Here is a 16,532-nt window from a genome sequence, read left to right on the forward strand (position 1 = left end):
TATATATATATATATATATATATATAATACACACACAAGTATGTATATGGATTGGATTGAAGGAGAAGAAATTGTAAAGGACCTGTAAAATCACAAAAAACATTTTAGAGTGTGTTATGACATATGTGTGCAGGAATGTCTAAAAAGTAAATTAATAAAATACACAAAATTTTGAGAAATTAATATTCACCAGAAAAAAATGAGCAATGGAAAAAACAGCTGTTGATGAATCAAAAAACTACTTAACAAAAATTTGCACGGTTAAAACTCTTTTTACCATACTGTTTGTTTTAACATCTACGAGTGAATTTCTGTTCGTTTTATACATTCAGAAAAAAAAATTTTGTCACTGAATTGTGCTTTTCCTCCATACACATCCCAATCAAGCAATGTTGACATTTTATAAAGAAAAGAGATAATGGAACTTCTTTTCAAACATTTTGTTTCTATCTCAGGGATACCAACTTAAATGTCAAATAGTTTCAATTTATTCTATTAAATAGTTTTTCTACTGTTGACATTTATCCTTTTCAATTGTTAAACAACCCTTACAAAAGAGCATACCATTCATTGCAGAAAAAAAAAACAAAAAAGGGAAATGATAAGATGACTAAAATGTAGATTCATAACAATATAAAATTAAAAATGTTTATAAAAAACAAATATAATTACAGAAAGATTCAGTAAAGATTAGGTATTCAGTAAATTACTAGGCAAAAATGGTTATTTCAATAATTTGTTATTATTATTATTATTATGATTATTTACACACCAAAAGTTCAGTTCATTATATGAGGAAAACCACAAAAATATTGTATCATACAGTAACACAAAAAGCCTAGTCATTTTAGGATTTGTATAACTTGTATCATTATCATTATGAGAGGAAAAAGCAGAAGTAAAAAAAAAGTAGTAGAAAGCAAAGACATTAGAAATGAATGGTTTGAAGGGGTTAAATCAAAACTAGGGTGGTGGTAGTGGTGGGTGTGCCTTTGAATTCATTATTTTTACAGAAAGGGGCTGCTAGAAGGCTCGTAATGAGGCGGACACTTAAGGCTTCTCCTTAAGTAATGAGTTCACAGCACAATTAGTTGATGCTTTCTTCAGAACCACTTTTGGCGATGGAATAAATGTAAGAAAACCAGTTTTTAATAAATGTAATGTTATATTCTTAATATACTACAACAACAATAAATAAGTGTATATACATTTATGTATATAAATATATATATTTAAAAAAAGAACAAGAAGCGCAGATCTGTATAACTTTTCTTACTACTGTATGTTTCTATGTTTACTCACAAAGAGATGTAGAATATATAAATTTCACTTTCATTCGTTTTCAAAACCGTGTTTCAATTCAACCATTTTTTAAATTGTATTTTTTTCAAAAGTAATCAACTGCAACAATGAAATAGGTTTTTTCTACTAAAAAGAGAACAAATATTAAAAAAAAATTTTTTTTTTTTTAATATTTTATTTTAAAATTATAATGATCAATGTTATTTTAATTAATGAGGAAACAATTAATTACATATAATTATATCTCTGAATGCTGAATCGGTGTGTAAACGTTGTTCAGTTGCGATCTGACAATTTCAAAACTTTTCAGACATCTCAGTTGATGATATCATAAAATTGATTCTTTTTACAATTGAACAATCGGTGAGGTTGTTGGTTACCACAAGAAAAACTACAAATGCAGTAGTAGTAGTAAAAAAAAAGAAATATACATAATCTATTAAAAGAATTTGACATAAACATTCACAAATGAAATTTTATAGCAGCAACGTATACAGAAGTTGTAAAGGGACTAAGATAAAAATTAGAAGAAAAAAAAATGTTACTTTAATTTTATATATATATAAAATTTAATTTTATATATATATATATATATATAAAAAAATTTTATATATATATAAAATAATATATATTTTATATATATTATAAAAAGATAATAGGTATAAGAATTAAGCAAATAATTATAATAAATATAGAATAATGGGTAATTAATTGGAACTGGAATGTTAAGAGACCTTACCCAAAAGCAAACAACAACTGGGAATCTACTAAAACTCAGATAAAAGCTTAACATGTTTAATGAGTTAAAAATGGTAGTAAATTTCAACTCCCTTATCATTACTTAATACAGTGCAATTCTTTGTGCTTATTTGAACTTACAAGCAATGCAGTTTAACATACGTTGAATTTGATGCACCATTATGCAGAAGTTATTTAAGAGATTATATTTAAGAGATATACACTCCACACGTAAATAACAAAAAAAAAACTTCTTCATAGCGACTATTTTGTACTGATAAATTCCAAGGAAACAATTTAGTTTTAATTTGACCCTACTTTTTTATAATAACTTTAACCTTAATTCCACTAACCCCCTTACATTAACATTGTATAAAGCAAGCATAATAAGAATAGGTTACATGATCTACAAAACACGAGTGAGTACAAGCTTCCTTAGCGAATTCCTCAGTATTATCTGGAATTCTTACGTGGCTAGAGAACAACAAAAACCAGCAGTGTTGTTACAAATACACAGAACAACGCATGATTGTCTGCAGTAACTAAATATGTAGTAAATACAACAGACAGTACTTAAAAATTAGTTACTGAATCGCATTATTTGAGAATAAGATGGAATCCATCTATGGTTGATGAAGGGCTACAACCACACCATAAATTCTGCAATAAATGTAATACACTGGTGAGGGAGACTAAACATATAATTCTGTAACCAACTGCCAACATAATCACCCAGCTTAAATTCAGCCAGAGACAATAAAATAAATAAAGTAATGAGGTAAACATTTATAAAAGAAAATCATTAATCTTAACTCGATGGGATCAAACTCTACTAAGATCAGTAAATATCTAGATCAACTAGAAGTTATATTTATTTTCTAATTTTTATCTTAAGTCATCGTAGTAAATAAAATCAATTTACAAAATGGATAGTGGTAATTCACACATCTAACAGTTTTTGATCACATTGACAGCCTTTTTAGACTGAAGTGTTTATCAAATTGATAATTGAATCAATTCAGTTTTTCTGCAGTACAATGAAATGGATGAAGTGTTTATCACAACACATGCAACAATGAGCAATGCTAATCCATTCTCTAACCGACTCGATGGCTAAAGAAAATTACTACAGAAGTATGTTACCACTTACCGGTTTCTACCAATTTGTCAAACAGCAGTTTTTTAAGCTGTTATTATGTCGTTTTATTTATGGGATGGGGATAATTTATAATTAAACATAATATTTTTGCATTCTTTCGTCGGTTATAGTTTGCTTGATATTTTTAAACCACATTGAGCAACCTTTATGAATTTTGATTTCCAAATATGGATTATTGATGCCGTATAATCTACATTACAATTATTCAATGGAGTAGAGAGGTACGATAGTCAGGGTGCTGTTCTCTAGATTTTACTCAAAAAGCAGAATATTTTCTTTACATAATTCTAGTTATGCAAATAGGCTGGGAAAATTAGGATATTATTTTTTTTAAATAATATTTAACTTGTATTTCATAAATACAAAGAATGGTTATGAAGAGGTAAACTTTTCATTTCTTTATGTTACATAAGTAGTGGCTGTTTTGTAATTTTTCAGGATAAGGAGACATATGTTATATGTTAATATGTTATACTTAATATTATACATATTAAGTATAATAATATGTATAATATTCTTAGCGAAGAAATGTATAAATTATAATAACACTGGCCTGTATAAATAGTACATTATAAAATATTATTTAATTTCAGTGAAATGTATGAACATAGGGGTTATGTATGTAGGGGTTAATGTATGAACATAGGGTTAAAAAAAAAAAAAAAAAAAAAAATTAATAAAGATATCAGAGCAAAGAAACTGAAATTTAATTACTGCAGACTGTATAAATCTAAAACTGAAATCAAATAAAATCGTTTTTACTTTAATTGGAATTTATAAATTACATAATTTCTCTAAAAATACTTTCATTACACTTACAGCAACAGATACAACAGGATTATGTGCTGAAGATATGAATATAAATATATTTATATAAAACTAATGACACTAAAGATTACCAAACTGTGATCTCAATGACAGAGTACTAGAAAAATAGAAAACTTATTTACATGTATAGTTTATATTTTTTTCAGTTATAAATATATTTTCAGTTCAATATATTTTCATAATGATAACACAGAACACAGAATGACTGCTACACAAATAAACAAACAATGATAAAAATAATAATAATATACATTCATAAGAAATTCAAAGTTAACCAGAGTATTACTGAAGCGTTATCTTTGAAAAAGTAAGATATCTATTTGAAATGGCTAACTGGAATATTGTTTTGAATGAAAGAGATAAATACAATACACTTTTTCAAGATATATTACATGTTCCTATAGTTCAAAGCATATCAGTTATCAATGGTACAGATAACAAATTTGAAACAAAATGTTTTAATCTCTGGATAAACAAGTATATACGAGTATATATTTATATATGTATATACAAGTACATATATAAAAGTATCTCGTACTCTAACAAAAATTAAGAAAATAAATAAATTGCATTTAAAAAAAAAAACTGAATTCAAATGTAGAAATAATGATATTGTAACAGTTAGAGAAGCTTCCAGATAGAAGAAAGAGAGAAAAATGAAGAAAGAAAAAATTTAGAAGACACGATAAAGGGAATCTTTCTAGAAAAGGACATATAGAAAGGCGTAGACGGTGCAGACAATGGAAATTACTATGCTTGATCAATCAAAAGTACGGATCGGATACTGGTACTGCAGGTCAGGAGATATAAATACTGACGAGGATCAGCGGAGTGACAGTTTTTAAAGTTCAGTTCAGTATCCAACAAAAGCGATCACAGTGTGCGGAAGAAATTGTAGTAAGTGTTTGGTAACAAACGAGTGAAGAGTGTGTCACGAGTATTCCACTTTGGACAGTGGTTGAGAACAAGAAGCTATTCTGTCAGTTATTTGTGAACAGGAATAAAAGTGCCATTATTCTAATAAAATAAAAAGTGTACGGTACTTTTTTTTTTTGTAAACAGTAAAAATTAATAATACTTGCAAAATTTAATCGTATGAATTGTTGATTTTTTTATTGTTGTCTTATCTTAATTCAATATTAGTTATTATAAAGTGTATACGAGTAGTAAATAGTAATTGTATTTTGGTATATATAATTTAATTTTTATTAAATTAATTTTGTATTTAATCTGAATTGATGTGCCTTCCCCTTGTAAATTTCAAATATTTCATTACTTAAACGTTTATTTGGCTTCAACTCTGGAACAATGAAAATAAGTACCACTTATGTTATAACGTTGAAAAGATCTCAATGAGGGCTTATTATTGCAGTTAAGAAAAAGTCCAAAATCCAAAACAATTTGGATTTTGGGCTTTGGACACTTTTGGTCCATTCGATTGCAATCAAAATGGAAGGTGCACAACTTAGTCAAACAATAGTCAACAATAGTCCTAAATCAACATTTTCAACATCCTACGTATTTTAGTGTTTTAGTGTTATGCGACATCCTACGTTTTTTAGTGTTATGCGAGATACATTCGTACTTACGTACAGACGTCACGCCGAAACTAGTCAAAATGGATTTAGGAATGGTCAAAATTGATGTTTCCGTTGAAATTTGAAGACCGAAATTTTTCGTGATACACAATACTTCCTTTACTTCGAACAAGGAAGTAAAAACAAACAGGGGAATTACAAAAACAATCTCATGAAGTATAAGAGTGGTTTATTTTATAAAAATTTGGGAAAGACTCATTTAATGCGCTGTTTGTACCACCCTATTAACTCAAAATTACAACATGGTATTTAAATTAGAGAAAGGATTTAAAATACGTATATTGCTTTCTTATGGACAACCCAAACCCATTAAGTAATCGGTTTCAAAAACAGATTCAGCTTTTCATATCCATTACACTAAGAAATACAAATTTTAGTGTTGCAATACATTTCTCTTTTTAAAGTTTTAAAAATATTTAACAACAGAAATGGGAATCAGGTTTCAGACCCATTATACTATAATACTAGGAACAAATTCAATGTATGTCTTTAAAACAAAAACCAAAAACGTTAAGAAATCTTTCATATTTTTGGGTGTTATATCTAGCTTACAAATAGTATTTAAGAATTAAAAATCATCGCTTATATAAAAAAGGTAAACGTACTGGGTGTTTAATAAAAATAATTTTGATCACTTCTAAGATACTACAATAGTTACTTTACGATATAAAATTATTAATAATAAATAAAACAGTATTCATTGCCCAATTTCAGTCTACTTTAATTTTAATAAAAGTCAAATTCCTTGAACTCTTCTTTACGATCAGCTGACTTACATGAGTTTTCTCAGAATTAAATTTTCTACAAATATAGCTTAAATTTTATTTTTATTTTTTTTTAATTTAATGAAGAAATTAAAAATATTAATTTTGTAACGCTTTTTCTTTGGTTTTTAATAATAATTTTCTCAAACGTTGCTAAAGGTACAGTTCAAGACCAGTTTTATTTAATTTTCCAGGTCAAAACAACAATAAAACCAATAAATTTACATAATTTAATTTCCATGAATTTCAGCGTGCTTCATTTTAATCTTTGAGCAGAAATCAGGGTGAATTTTTTTTTTTTTTAAATTATAACTTGCAAACAAAATGTTTTTTCATCAATATTAATTGCTTTATTTATTTTCACTTATAGAACATTTCCTGAAACTTTTCCCGTTTTTTTCGCCAGACATTATTTTGATATAATACGAAACTTAAAGATAAAAATGAAATAGTGGTTGTAAAATTTGTAACGGTGAATAAAATAAAATAGCTCATATTGATATAGTTATGCAGTTGTGATAGTAAAATTAGGCCAACAGTATCTAAAACTGTGGCCATTAGTCAAGCTTATGAGAAAGTATAGTTTATAGCATTTAACTGTAATGAACTGTTAAAACTTCCTGTAATCAACTCTTAATGAAAGATAAATAAGCAAATATATAGTATGTGCCAAAAGAATCCGGCCAATTTTTTTTGTCATTAACAAAATAGAATCTGTAATTAATTACTAAACTAATTATTGTATTTCTGTCTTTTTTTTTTTTTGTTTATCAAATTATATTTACCATCGGTTTCTTTGATTAGAAACCATAAGTAAATTTTAAGATAATAAACAAATTATAAAGGAGTTTCCCTTGAGACACTTGAATTACATCTAAATATCAATAATAAATCAAAGGTAGAACAAACATTGATAAAGTTCAGTCAGTAATGGACTAGAAATCATAATATGTCCGGTATTACGAAAAAACTACAACATAAAAAGAATAACAGAAAATAGAAACAACAAATAATATTACAAACATAAAAATGCTCATTAACATAACATAAAAACTTTGATGACGCCCAACTTAAGAAGAAAGGGCTCGTCCTAAATATCACTATATTTACAATTAACTGAATTTTTATTTGCATACTTATCCACACTGTGGGACAAATGGATGGAAATTCCTTACAATAATTATTGTATTTATTATGCAGTAATATTTTATCAAATGAATAAATAAATGTATATCAAAGCTATAGAATAAACGGTAAGAAAATCTGTACAATGTATACTGGGTTTAAACTGGGAGATAAGAAACTTTTTCGCCCTCAGGTAGGTAATCCCCACGTCCGGAACACAACATCTACGTTCCACGTCCAGGACGGCAATAGCTGTACTTATGTACAATACACATAGCTGGCTAACGGGGTTCCGAGTAAATTTTTCGGTTATGCTTTCTTTTACTTCTGACCTGTTTCCAACTTCAGGTCACTAAACGGACTGGATTTTTCGGCTACCTGCGGGATATGGAATAATAAACGATTTTGGAAATGGGCTCATACCACTTTAAGAGCTGGCGATGTGGCGGCCAGGGTCAATGTTATTGCAAGTGTTACGGAGACCCCTTCCGTTGTCCACATGCCCCTGCGATGGCAAGCATGTAGCAATGGTGCCCATGTATGTCGGTGCATGGGAGCTCTGAAAGCTTCGGTGAGTAGGAGCCTGGAGTCAGTGCAGAGATTGCGCATCCGCTCTCTGCCAGAACATATGCCGGTTTCACCGGAGTACCGGATCGGACCTCCAAGGTTAGTAGCCCTGGAGTGGGAGTGTACCCCAGCGGCTAGCCTTGCTACAGGAGGGATAAATGTTCATGAATATTGAACAAACTAACGTGGCAGAGGGTGCACGTAAACACCCTCGTTTAGAAACCTCCGATTCGCCATAGGCGAAGAGGAAAAAGAGTAAGGAGTCAGATAAAATCAAGAGAGATACTGACAAAATCAGTAGGGAATTGAGAAAGTCGTTGTTTGGAAACATTGCTCCCAAACCAAGATTTTTAATTATTACAAAGGAGAATGGAAACTTTCAAAACGTTAGTCCATTTTTAATCGCAAGAGAAATAACAAATTGTGCTGGTGATCCTGTTAAGGAAATTCGTAAAACTTTTAATGGATTGCATGTCGAAACCATCAACGACATGCAAAGCCAGAAAGTTCAGACGTTGAAGAAGATCGGTGAATTTGCGGTTTCTGTCCAACCGCATAGCACACTTAACTCATCCAGAGGAGTTGTTGTTTGTCGCGATCTTCTAAACTGTACAGAAGAAGAAATTGTACAAGAAATGTCGAGTCAGGGAGTGATTCAGTGTCGCAGACTAACCATGCGAAGAAATGGTGAAGTTGTTCCTTCGGCCTCGCATGTTTTAACATTTAATAGGCCGAACCTTCCTGAAAAGGTACTAGCTGGCATCCATCGGCTTGATGTACGGGCTTTCATTCCAGAGCCGATGAGATGTTTTAAGTGTCAACGATTCGGACACAAGCAGCTAGATGTGAAGCGCAGGAAATATGTATATGTAGAGAGAAAGCACATGAGGGTAACCCATGTAAAGACCCTCCAATCTGCGTTAACTGTAAAGGGCACCACAACTGTCGTTCAAGGAACTGCCCTACATATAAATTAGAAACAGCCATTCAGGAAGTTAAAACGCTTCAAAAGATCAGTTATCCTGAAGCGAAGAAAACTGTTAATCAGCGTACACCACGACCATCGACTTCTTACGCAGAAGCAGCGGCTGCCCCTTCAACATCTAAAATTAATGTGGAGCAGTTGCTTAACACGATGGCACTAAGTCTTGCGACAATGATTGAAAGAATCATTGATTCTAAGATTGAGTCGACTCATCAGAGAAAGCAAAGTAAAGATGAGAAGGCTCATCCCCGGACTGACGCCGTTGACATGAGAGACGCACCAGCGCCGTTTAAAAAACCAGCCAAATCTGCGATTGTAAAGCCACCAACTGATGTAAAAATTAAAAATCTTGACTTATCTGACAAAGAGAAACAGATCACTCCGTCGTCTAGTCACAAGCCTAAAGAAATTGTGACAAGAAAATCCGAGTCTACCGAAATGGAGGAGCGAGTCATTATCGAGAAAGCACCAGATAAAGATGATATAAAAACTGCAACAATGGAGCCTCCAAAAGCTCAAAGAAAAGCTTCGGTGAGAACATCTATTTCAGCTGGACCCAGCACTGCAGTAGAGATAGAATTCAGTTCATCAGCCGCGGAAAGTGCTTCGCTTGCTAGTTTAGATTTCATAGCAACGATGCTAACAGCACCAATGAAGCTTTCATCACCTAATGTAAGCCGGCGAATTTCATTGGCATCAGAAAGAGATGACGATGCCATGTCCGAGGCCTCAGACACACTGTCATCGGAAGTTGAGGCCGTTCGCAGAATGGAAAACAGTGCAAGGATGGCTGAAAGGAAAGCCTAGGAAGTAATTTTTTTTGGATTTGAAGTTATAGAACAATGTACAATTTTGAACATTTTTGATTCATGAGAATGTGAATCACTGAACCTTTTTTAAATTTTTTTTTAAGTGGGATGGGGCTAATGACCAAAGTAGTCAATGCCCCTAAAAACCTAAAAAAAAAGAAACTTTTTCGTGCTGAATATCCTTTACGTGAATATCTTTGCGTGAACAAGAAAAATTATTTGAAAAATATGATTTAAAAAATTAAAATGCATGATGGAACTTTCTACAATTAAGAAATAAAAAAGAAAAGAGCCGTTTATTATGTTGAAAAATTTCTTAAAATAACATCTTTTATTATTAAAATACAATTTAATTGAACAGTAAAAGGTGAAAGTCTACGTAATGCTGTACAAAAAAGGTTTTTCAAGAAAACTCAGTGATAATCATAAATGTATCTACCTAATACAAAAAAAAAAATTAAAAAACTTGACAGTGCTCTTTTATGTTGATTTTATTTAATTTGATTTAAATTTATTATTAGCAATATTATTTTCTATTAGATATAATAATTAAAAGAATAGTACAGTCAATTTGTATTTTTATTTGAAAATCCTTACCTACCCCCTCTTAAAATATGATTTTATAAGATTATATTTATAAAACTTATAATTAAGATGAGTCCCAAAATATTATTTTTTGTTTTATTTTTTTAATGATGTTAAAAAAGTATTTTTGGGGAAAGATAACGACAAACTGAAATTCTAATTTGCAACTATTCCAAAAAAAAAACATATATATATATATATTACTTGTATAAATAATGTATTTGACAAACCATACACTAACTTTTGCTGAAATGCTGAAAGCTATGTAGGATTATCTTTCAAACAAATTTAAAGGTAATATTATTACTAGCCTTGAGCTTAAAATGAATTTGGTTTCAGATGATGGATTAGACTAACAACTAATTAAGTATTAAATATTAGATTACTATACTTCACAAAACTTAGCTTTGTAAACAGAAATAACTACACCATATTATAATAATATTAGATTTACATCGTCGAATCCAATTAACAGTATTAGATTACTACTCGTTTTAAATCAGTTTCATGCAACGTTAAAACAATGAAATTAGATCAGTAGTTTACTATAAAGAGATCTTCGTATTAATATAATCTATATAATAATATTATAATTATTAGTATCCAAAAATTACGCTAAAATTTAATTTATATATTAATTTCTTTGTTTTTTTTGTGTTTAACTCGTCGCGGTTTATATATTTTTTTTAATGTTCAAATAATAAAGCTGTAGGGAACGAAACATACAACGTAATACTACGATGTTTAACCTTAATATACATCTTATTAACGTAAATTTAACTTAAAATCAAGTTATAACGTCGTAAATAGTATGAGTTAATCTATTAAAACAAAGATACAACTTTTAATAATGTAAATTATTGCCAAATTTACAAAAAGAAAAACTGTACTAGATTTATTATAAATTAATCTTTTTTGTTATATATCTTGTATACACTTAGGAAGATTGTAAAAAGTATCTGTACAACTCAAAAATGAAGATGATATGAGTATACGAATTATTTTTACTTTCCCGGCTATAGGAGTATATGCTAGTATAGCAATAACGGGAAAATATATATATATATGTCAAAAAAAATCTGAAATAATTGGTCTTTTTAAGTTTTCTGACTTAAGGAAACATTAAAAATAAATTTAAATAAATAGCTGTAAATAATTCGTTAAAAATTGTTTATTTCAATGTTTCCAAGTCCAAAAAATCTATTTTTGTTAGACGGACGTTTGTGCGTATGCATGTTGGGCTGTATTTGGTCTTATAACTCTGGGCCCCGATCGCTGTACGATTTTCTCTTCAAACGTGGTAGACAGGTACTACCTTCAACGGGGAAGAATTTACTAAGGTTTTATAAAAATTGGAAAAAGGGGAGTGTTTTGACAGAAATAAAATTTGAAATCATTACTTCGGTACTTTAGCAAAAAGGTTTCCTTACAAAAGTTGGTTTGTTTTATCGAGATCACAAATTACCAAAAATGTTTATTTAATACTTACCTCCTCCGCAAATAAAATACTATTATTTCTTCTTTATTTTTAACTATATCTTACTTCAGAAAAGAATTTTTTTGCATTTATATTTTCTTTATCAAGTGGCTTCAACCTATTATAAAAGATTTTACTCTTCCCACTTCATGGTCAGTGGGAACAAAAAACATTTTTTTTATTAAAAAAAAATCGTTTAATTTATTTTTTAATTTTAAATCCATCTTAAAAGTTAATCATTGCATCTAAAATGTAAAAATTGCCATTTTCACATAGCCCTTACTTTTCTTTAGTATTCCTTGAAAAAGAAATAGCAAAAATATTTCATCTCCTTCATGAAAAATACGACTTTGTTTATTTAGAATTACGGCTGCATGTTTGTATTTTTAAAGAATTTTAAAAAGCCTTCTTTTTATAGTTATTAACAATACTTAGGAATTATTTTCTTAAAAATTAATTTTACCCAAATGCGCTTCCCTTTAAGTACGGTAGATCCCAAAAATTAAAAAAAAATTAGCAATTTCAAATGTTTAATGTTCATTACCAATTTTATTAAACAATAAATTCACTAAAATAACTGAATACCCCTGCCCTGATGGAGAACTCCCAAATTAAAAAAAAAAATTAAAATTTCTATTTATTTTTTTTACACGTATCATAAAATTAGAAATAAATATTTTTATATAAAAATGTTGAAAAAAGATCTCATAATTTTGGTTGCTGTTTCTCAGTAAAAGGAAATTATTTTATCAGAAAAATACTAATAGTGCTTAAAATGATTGAACTGAAGAAATGAATTGTATAAATTGACCGGCATAGCCGGTAAAGTTATTTACACCGTTTCCGGCTTTGTTTAAATAATAAATAATTATAAATATGAAATATTATCGTTTCCTAATTTATATTACGGCAGTCAAAATTGGTTTGTCAGTTATGAGTACATTTCATTATGCACAGATAAGTTTAAAACCTAATACTGCGATAAAAGGCGATACACAGTTCAAACATATGGGCATATCCTGTCTACCTTATTACAAGGTTTTCTTTATACTGATAGCGAGTCACGAAAAGAGTTCTAGACAGAATATGAAGTGGCAGCCAAGTGTCGGTGGAATACGTTCAGTACTAGGTGTAGTGCGCACAATGAAAACAAAAGCTTGAGTTGGAGAAGGTCGAGACTGCATTACTACCAAACCTGAAAACATTTACACCAGTTTAATAGGACAACAATGATTGCTTTCATTGTTGATTGTACTATTATTATTATTAAAACTTTGAAATTTGCATTATATGTAAAGTTCCTGTGCAATTTCACCATCTTCTCTGTTGTCATTGGAACAGTCACTTTCACTACCATTGTCTATATATATATATATATATATATATATGATAGATTTATCCCTCATTTCGTCGATTAGCAGTTCCATTTTCTTATACTCATATACTCAGTTTCAGCTTTTTTTTTTACATGATCGCAAAATGGTTTCCAATCACTGAACCGATTTTAACAAATTTGGTTTCTAAACCAAACTAAATAATAACGTTAAAAATAATACATACTAAGTACAGTCATGTTATGATTTAAAGTGATTGAATCATTGAGTAAAACTTACTAGCAGACCGCGTCAACCTATATAAGATGTCCAAAAAGAAACGCAGGATTAAAATTTTTATTTAAGCATGAACTAAAAATGTTGTGACGTACTTTGTACGTCACGACTTATTAAGTTTAAGATTAAGAGTAAACACTCCTAATAAATATGGAAAAGAATATCAGGCAAAATGTTCAATCACATTTTCGCAGTCTTGGGGCTTAATTATTGCGATAACATGTCCCGCTTTTTTTCCTTAAGGTTTAGGAATGGTTGATATGCGTTTGGTGTAAACCTTGTCTTTACAAACCCCCAGAAATGAAAGTAACACGGTGCAAGATCGTATGACTTTGTGATCACCGTTGCGCGAAATCAGTTTCCCATGAAATTTCTGCTGTATAATTCAACGATTTCGCGTGCCGCATGACAGGTGGCGCCATCCTGAACATACCAACATCAAAATTCATGACTTGCAATTGTGGCCACAAAAATTTTATCATCTTGCGATAACGTACATAACTGATAGTTTCAGCACAACACACTTCATATTTGTAATATGTTTTCTCCGTGTTTGTAATATTAGTTATGCGCTCCTGCATCGTGTGTTTTTCCATCACGACAACGGGGATGTGATTACTACATGTGCTTCAGAGATCGTTGCTAACTCAACGGAAAAAATATGGCGACAAATTCTGTGTTAATTTTGACAGTGATATCAAAAATGGAGTATCGGATTTTTAACAGATCTTACTTTTAGGATGAAACTCTTTCAACTAGACCAAAAAAAAACATATATATGTACGTTCGTATGTATCTAATTATTGTGTCGAACGCTTATGACCTTATATCTTAGGATTGATCAAAACGATTTTTTTCTAATTTTGCTCAAATATTTCTGAATATGGGACATTGATCACAGTAGTTTTTTTCAAAATTCTTGAAGGAGATAGGGAATATCGCAAAAAACCAATTTTGATTTTCTTCAGAGGCATTTTAATAAACCTTATAGCCAATTTGTAACCAACAATGCTTCTATAAATAATGAAATACTTTTTTCAAAAAAGCAACCCCTATCTCTTTAAACTGAACTATAGAAAACTTTACTTAAGTAACTTTGCAAAGCTTAACCCATATCTGAATATTTTTTAGAAAATCTTTATTAAATTTAATTTCCCCAATTCTGAATGTGTGTGTGTGTGTTCTGTTTTTTAGCTCTAACTCTTTTAATATTTATTATCAATTTTTTTCCGTCACGTAGGACATCTATATTATATAGATGTCCTAGGTACATTATGTACCTATATAATATTTTCATTCTCAAAATGAGGAACAATTTTTTACATTACTTTCATAAAAGTTGTACTCTATTTTTCCAATTTTTTACTCAATTCTGGTTTGAATAAGATGAAATAGTTTTATTATAAAAATATTAACCACCATTAAATATCTAACTTAAAAAGTCAGATATTTAATAGAAATATTGTTAATGTTTAGTGTTTGAAAGTGCCGTTTCAAACACTAAATATCTGATTATGTTTGAATGCAAAAACTTTCCGGCGAAGCCGGCGAGAATTTACAATGTAAAAGCTATACTTGGTATATATGACCGGCGTAGCTGGAAAAGTCGTGCAATATTTTCCCAGCTTTTATGTTTTTATCGACAACGCTCTTTGTATTGAATTTTTTATAAACACAATGATATTATATAACAAGATGTAATTCTGATATTCAAAATATTTTCATTGCAATATTTAAAAAAAATTAGTTGGATAAAAAAAAATCAATATATGTATATCCGCTTTCCCGAAATATATAGTTCATGATCGTTAGAAGTTTTTTCACATCGTTTCTTTGTGTTCCCTTCATTTTTTTATTAAGAAATAAGGTTCTCATCTTTTACGTTTCTTGCAAGCGGACTTTTTTTCTAAGGCTTTTCATATTTTAAATAAAAATAAAACTAGAAAGTAAAAAAAAAAATGCTGAAATAAAAATATAATCGACTTTAAAAAACGCATTAAAAATTATAAAACAGTATTTTTTTTATCAAACCTTTAATTATTAATGCGTTTTTTAAAGTCGGTTTTATTTTAAAGATAAACTAGATTATTCATCAAAATAGAAACATAATTAAAAAGATAAATAAATAAAATCGATTGATTACAGCTGTAAATTTTATGATTGTATTCATAGTCATTTGCACATGAATTAGAAAGAAATTTTCTATAAAAAGAGTTTTATGTCTATAAAAGTTTTTAATAGTAATAATTTTTCATAGGAATATAATAGTTTTCATCTCTATTTATTGTTAAGTATATTTATTTGTTACATTCCCGTAGGTAAAAATAAATAATGTACAATCTTTTTGATATAACTATAGAAAATTATTTTTAAAAAACTCAGTTTAAATTTATCTTTTATTATTGTGTGTAACAAACGTTTTAGTCACAAGCAAAAACAGAAGAGAAAAAGTAGTACGATATTTTAAAATGGCCTCCATCTGGCCATCCTTTCATTTTATCTTTGTAAAGCGCTTTGTTCATAATACTGTAGTATGTTTAATGCCGTCAATGACTGGCTTATTTGAAGTCTGTGGGTATATGGTGGATACGTTTTTATCCCTGGAGAGAATCCTTTGTCTTTTAGCTTTCTACTCCATAGAAACCACTCTTTATTCATACATATGTCTGCGGTTTATCATGCGAAAAATAAAGCAATACGTTTTAATTAATTGTTAAAAATTAGCGTATTGATGAGTGAATAAAATAAATAAAACAAACGATTTACAATAACGATAAAAAGTTAACGCAAAATAATGGTACTTCTAAATTCATTTTGTTTTAAATCTACATGTTTACTTGAGTGTAAAAAACCAGAACCATATTCACATACTCAACCTAAAAAAATTTAACCGCAGAATAAATCGAGCACCGAATAAAATCAGACTGATGCTCGTCATTGATCCAGCCTCAAGCTAAAAAATATTTTTCAAAAAGAGCCTTTACT

The sequence above is a fragment of the Lycorma delicatula genome, chromosome 3 (assembly GCF_047948215.1).
Source record: "Lycorma delicatula isolate Av1 chromosome 3, ASM4794821v1, whole genome shotgun sequence".
In the NCBI taxonomy this organism is placed as follows: domain Eukaryota; kingdom Metazoa; phylum Arthropoda; class Insecta; order Hemiptera; family Fulgoridae; genus Lycorma; species Lycorma delicatula.